The sequence below is a fragment of the Triticum urartu genome, unplaced genomic scaffold (assembly GCF_056163025.1).
Source record: "Triticum urartu cultivar PI428250 unplaced genomic scaffold, HENAU_Tu73 scaffold2, whole genome shotgun sequence".
In the NCBI taxonomy this organism is placed as follows: Eukaryota; Viridiplantae; Streptophyta; class Magnoliopsida; order Poales; family Poaceae; genus Triticum; species Triticum urartu.
Window position 1 is genome coordinate 10492759 of NW_028260368.1, and position 6774 is coordinate 10499532.

General features: G+C 31.7%; 2 non-coding genes across 2 annotated transcripts; one reads left to right on the forward strand and one right to left on the reverse strand.

The window, feature by feature from the left end:
* Positions 1-39: 39 nt before the first annotated feature.
* TRNAN-GUU (transfer RNA asparagine (anticodon GUU)) lies at positions 40-111 on the reverse strand. Its single transcript has one exon. It is a non-coding gene; the product is annotated as a tRNA-Asn (tRNA).
* A 6277-nt stretch (positions 112-6388) lies between these two features.
* On the forward strand, positions 6389-6468 carry TRNAL-UAG (transfer RNA leucine (anticodon UAG)). The gene has a single exon. It is a non-coding gene; the product is annotated as a tRNA-Leu (tRNA).
* The last annotated feature ends 306 nt before the right edge of the window (positions 6469-6774 follow it).

The following is a 6774-nucleotide window of genomic DNA, read 5'->3' on the forward strand; positions in this document are numbered from 1 at the left end:
TCTTACATTAAAATTCTTACATTAAAGAATGAATAAAATCTCCCCAAGTAGGATTCGAACCTACGACCAGTCAGTTAACAGCCGACCGCTCTACCACTGAGCTACTGAGGAACAAGGGGGGATTCGACCTCCTAGAGTTCAACTCCCGCTCTCAACCCATGAACAATATGAGTCCGAAGCTTCTTTCGTAACTCCCATAATTTCTTCGTAGTGGCTCCGTTCCATGCCTCATTTCATAGGGAAGCCCAAAGTGGCTCTATTTCATTCTATTTCACTTCCTAGCACTTCCTATCATTTAATATCCATCCCTTTGGTCTTATTGACATAAGAGATGTCATTTATAGTCTATCTCTTTCTATATATGGAAAGTCAAGAAATTCTCATCGAAACATCGAGAAATTGTGCATATAGAAAACTCTAAAGAAAGAAAAAAAGGAGACCCATGCCATGATTTTCAAATCTTTTCTATTTAGTAGTCTAAGTTTCTCGATGAGGATAATTAATTCGGTCGTTGTGGTCGGACTCTATTATGGATTTCTGACTACATTCTCCATAGGTCCCTCTTAGATCTTCTTTCTCCAATCTTGGATTAGGGAAGAAGGAGATATTCGCGACTACTGGCGATTTCATTATGGGGCAGCTCATGATCTTCATATCGATCTATTATCCACCTCTGTATCTATTCTTTCTTAGCTAAACAGGTGGAAGATCTATCCAATTTGGTTATATTATATCATGGACTCGAAAAACGGATCTGAATTTGACTGAAATGCACGATCTTCACAGGTATCACTTTTCACGATACCTAAAAGGTGGAATAGCGATTTTCGAACCATTTCCTATAAGAGAATGGTTTCCATTACTTTGAGAAATGGATTCTTATATCAAACTATAGCTATTGCATTAAAGAAGAAAAGAAACTAATAGAAGTCGAAGACGCGGAATGATAGTGAATAGAGAGAAAGATTCTTCTGATTTTCTTGTTTCTATCTACTAGACGCCGTAGAGAATTGAGAATTTTCATGTCTTTCAATTCTCGTACTCGTAATTGGAAAGTTATGGAAGGAGACCCATCATTTTGCAATGAAAACAACATATAAAACTCTGGACAATTTCGAAATCAGGCCAAGCGTCTTAATACATATGCAAAAAAATTCATTATTGGCCCACCATTGATTAGAAGATTTAGCTTGTATGAATCGCTATTGGTTTGATACGAATAATGACAATCGTTTCAGTATGTTAAGGATACAGATGTATCCACAATTCATTTAGAGTTACTTAATAGTCTATTTCTTATACCATATCTCTATCCCGTGAAATTCTCGAGCCAAAAGATGGATGCATATGCTGTGTTTCATTTTGCTAAATGATATCAATTAAATGGTGTATCAATTCCATAAATTGCATATAGCAATAAATAAATCAGCAAAATTCTTTCTAATATTTTAGATAGAAGAAACATTTCTTCTATCTAAAATATTAGAAAGAATGTACCCTTCTATCCAAATCCAATTTGCATCGATAAAATAAATCCAAATTCCAGTAGTAGATGAATAATTGCAAATTTGTGTGTGTACGAGATTAGAATAACTTCAAAATAACTGACATAATTTTGTATTTTTCCTGATCAGAAAAATACATGAAAAAGAAAGGAGGTAGAAAAATTTTTGGATTTATGGTTAAAGAAGAAAAAGAAGAAAACAGGGGTTCTGTTGAATTTCAAGTATTCAGTTTCACCAATAAGATACGGAGACTTGCTTCACATTTGGAATTACACAAAAAAGATTTTTCATCGGAAAGAGGTCTACGAAGACTTTTGGGAAAACGTCGACGTTTGCTGGCTTATTTGGCAAAGAAAAATAGAGTACGTTATAAGAAATTAATCGGTCAGTTGAATATTCGGGAGCAGTAATTTAATCGTTCAAATTTTTTTCTTGTTTTATTATTTTTTTAGTAGTCTTATAGTAGTCTTAGATTTTTCATTTTGATGAGCCTCGCTTTGAGGAATTCATGGAATAATCCATTTTCATGGAATAATGAATTAAGGAAGAAAGGATATGAGTCTACCGCTTACAAGAAAAGATCTCATGATAGTCAATATGGGCCCTCAACACCCATCAATGCATGGTGTTCTTCGACTGATCGTTACTCTCGATGGTGAGGATGTTATTGATTGTGAACCCATATTAGGGTATTTACACAGAGGAATGGAAAAAATCGCGGAAAACCGAACTATTATACAATACTTACCTTATGTAACAAGGATATAGAGAGATTGTAGAAAGGGGATAGGATAGTTATTTTTGCAAGAGACTTGTTGTAAATTCCTTAACTTAAGAAAGAAAAAAGAATAAAAACACAGATACATAACATAAAAAAAAGAATAAATAAGACGAGATTCGACCTCCCCCTACATATTTAATTTCCTCTCCTATACAAAAACTAGCAAGACCCACTCCATTGGTAATTCCATCAATAACACCCTTATCAAAAAACTCCGTGAGTTCGGTTAACCCTCTTATACCGAGGGTAAAGACCCTAGTATAGAAAATATCTATATAACCACGATTATATGACCAACTGTATATATTTTTTTTTACTTGATCTAAAAATTCTTTTTTAGGATTTCCTTTGTAAAAAGAGTTTATTAAATCCAAATTCTGAAAAAAAGAATAAGCGGATCCATAGAAGATATATGCTATGAATAAACCAAAGATAGCTAGACTTACAGAAGAAATTGCATTAGTAATAAATTCATATGAATTTACAAAAGAATTAGAACTTTCCTGGGTAAAGTTTATTGAGGGAGTTAACCACTTTGATAATATGGTTAACTCTGCTATTCCATTACCAATTCCTCCATTATCAAAAGAGATTCCTATGAATCCAATGAACAAAGTGAAAAGTAGTAATATAAGAAGAGGAAATAACATAGTATTTCCCGTTTCATGCGGATAGGCAAAAGTTTTTTTAGCCCCAAAAGACGTAGTAAAGGATCCTATCCTATTTCTTGTATTACCTTGAATTTTTGGTATATTTTGTGAAAAAAAAGAAACTCCACTCTTCGTTGTTGATAAAACGAAATCCCTATTCACTCCTTTGGGTATCCTTTTTCCCCATAAGGATATTGAATACAAGGAACTCTCTTTAGTGCTACTGTAATTTTGAAAATGAACACGCAAATACCCATCAAATGTAAGTAAATATATCCGAAACATATAAAAGGCAGTTAATCCTGCAGTAAAGGAGGCTATTATTCCAAAAAAGGGCGAATACAACCAACTATTACTAAGGATTTCATCTTTGGACCAGAAGCAAGCAAGAGGTGGAATACCACAAAGAGAAAGTGTACCCCATAAAAAAGTAGTTCTTGTGATTGGAATGTATTTTCTTAAACCGCCCATAAGAACCATATTTTGACTTTTATCTGGTGAATATCCAACAAGAGGTTCCATTGAATGAATAACGGATCCGGATCCCAAGAACAATAAAGCTTTTGAATAAGCATGAGTGATCAAATGGAATAAAGCAGCTTGATAAGAACCTATACCTAGAGCTAACATCATATAACCCAATTGAGACATTGTAGAATAGGCTAAGCTTCTTTTAATATCTCTCTGAGCAAGAGCTAAAGTAGCTCCTAAGAATAGTGTTATTGTACCTACTAAAGAAATAAAACTCATTATCAAAGGTAAAGATATGAAAAGAGGAAGAAGTCGAGCTAGAAGAAAAATTCCCGCAGCAACCATAGTTGCTGCGTGTATAAGAGCCGAAATAGGAGTGGGCCCTTCCATAGCATCGGGTAACCATACGTGAAGAGGGAATTGTGCGGATTTCGCAACTGCACCAAGGAATAATAAAAAAGCACACAAAGTAGTAAGTAAAGAGTTAATTCCATTATTAGGAATCCAGTTATTAGCTATTTTGAACAAATCCCTAAACTCTAAACTACCTGTTATCCAAAAAAAACCTAAAATTCCTAATAATAGACCAAAATCCCCTACACGATTAGTTACAAAAGCTTTTTGACAAGCACTCGCTGCGATTGGTCGTGTAAACCAAAAGCCTATCAATAAATAAGAACACATTCCCACGAGTTCCCAAAAAAAATAAATTTGTATCAAATTGGAGCTAGTAACCAATCCCAACATGGAAGTATTGAAAAAACTTATATAAACAAAAAATCTCAAATATCCTTCATCGTGAGACATATAACCATCACTATAAATAAGAACCAGGATTCCTACAGTAGTAATTAGTATTAACATAATAGAAGTAAGTGGGTCAATCAAGTATCCAAATTCTAAAGAAAAATCATTATTGACGGTCCAAGACCATAGATATTGATAGATCGAACTTCCATTTATTTGTTGAATAGACAGTTGAACTGAGAATACCATAGCTATACTTAAGAGTAAAACACTAGGAAAAGCCCATATGCGACGAAGATTTTTTGTTGCTGTCGGAATAAGAATAAGGCCAAATCCCATTGACATAATAACTGGAAGTGGGAGAAGAGGGATTACCCATGCATATTGATATGTATGTTCCATAAGAAAAGAAATTGCAATTTTTACTTCAATTTTTACTTCAATTTTTCTATAAAATTGTTTCCGATTCACCAAACCAATTCTTATCTCTTTCTGAAAGAATAAATAAAAAGAATAAGAAAAAATACTGAAATTCTTAATTTTTCCAAAATTTATCTCATTGAAATAATTAAAAATTAAGAATGGGTTTAGTTGGTTAAATTAAAAAAGTTAATAAAATAACTAGGTAACGAAGTTATTTTATTAACTAAATAAAGATATTTATAAAAATAAAAAAAAAAAAGTGGAATCATTTTACTTTCTATTCATAATTCATTTTTATATTTCTTTAAAACAAAGATGAAACAGCTCTCTTGTTCCATAATTAACTGATTGAGTGAATTCCAATGAAAACCTATGTTTATAAGAAATTATCGAATAGTCCTTACTTCATATAGAACTAAAATTCTAATGACTATAAATTACCTAAGTTTTAGAATGTCTTGTTTAAGAGACTCAGTATTTTTTGTTTTGATTGGAATTCCTTTCCTTTATGGAATACCATTCTGAACTTAATTAACTATTTTCATTTTCCCTTCTTTTTATCCCCCCGTCTTATCTTATATGGGGGATAGGCTTCCATACCATATATCTATATATGGAGTATACTTGATATATAAATAGATATAAATAGATTTAAATGAGAAACCCTTCTATATATTCTATATTATTAAAAAAAAAGTATAAAATATATAAAGAAAAAATGTTAAAAAATTCTTGTTGTCTTATCCGCATTAGACAAAATGAAGTAAAAAATAATTCAAAATTTAAGTATCTTTCAGTATCTAAGTATAAATACTAATAAAAAGAAGAAAGAAGGATTGATTTGCAGCAATAGATGTCTTTCACATACAACTAGAAAAAAGTAATTTCCTTTTTGAATGGCAGTTCCAAAAAAACGTACTTCAATGTCAAAAAAGCGTATTCGTAAAAATATTTGGAAGAAAAAGACTTATTTTTCCATAGTACAATCTTATTCTTTAGTAAAATCAAGATCATTTTCGAGCGGTAATGAGCATCCAAAACCAAAGGGTTTTTCTGGGCAACAAACAAATAATAAGATTTTGGAATAATATGAATTGACTTATCAAAAAAGAATTCCAATTATTTAATAATTTGGATTCTTCTTTGAATGTACTTTTATGTGTCGAATTACTCGGTACAATATTCTTAGAACAAAAAACCCCTCTTATCTTATATATACAAGAAAAAAAAAGTTTTGTTTGGTATACTGTGTGCTAAGTATTCTTTTCCTATCAATGAACTTTTCATAATTTTCCTAATAGAATCCTCATATTCTATTAGGAAAATTATGAAAAGTGGAGTATTCTTACAATAGGACTTACAACTTCCACCTATCTTCTCCAAAATCATAAGGTTAGTAAATCTTATTAATAAGAGCATAAAGACTTTCATTCTAGAAATTTTTAAAAAATCCAAAAAGCCTTTTCTATTTATCCATTTTATTTTAATTTCATCATTAAATAGAAACCCTTTTGGATTTTTTTCATTGTATTGAAAGAATTTTCAAAATGTAAAGGGGAAATTAATTAGAAAAAATTAGTTCTATAATTGCAAGTTAGAAAAAAGAAGTTCCAACTCTTTCAAGCAGTGTTTGTGTTTCTATTGGGCAAAGCAAGAGTTTATTGTAAAAAAAAAAAATGGAAACGATACTACCAAACGAAGTCTATTTTAATGAAAACTCTAATGTTCCTAAATTTTATGGACTTTCCCAATATCGACGATTCCCAAGATAATAGCTATTATTCTTTTAAGTTACCTATTATTTGAAGTTAGCCGCCATGGTGAAATTGGTAGACACGCTGCTCTTAGGAAGCAGTGCTCAAGCATCTCGGTTCGAATCCGAGTGGCGGCATTCTTGAAAAAGAATACAATAGATTAGAAATCAATTCGAAATTTACAATTTTGTAATGGGACCTTCCCCTTATGCTATTTGCAACTTTAGAACATATACTAACTCATATCTCTTTCTCAACGATTTCAATTGTGATTACGATTCATTTTATAACCTTATTAGTTCGTGAACTTGGAGGATTACGCGATTCGTCAGAAAAAGGAATGATAGTTACTTTTTTCTCTATAACAGGATTCTTAGTTTCTCGTTGGGCTTCCTCGGGACATTTTCCATTAAGTAATTTATATGAGTCATTGATCTTCCTTT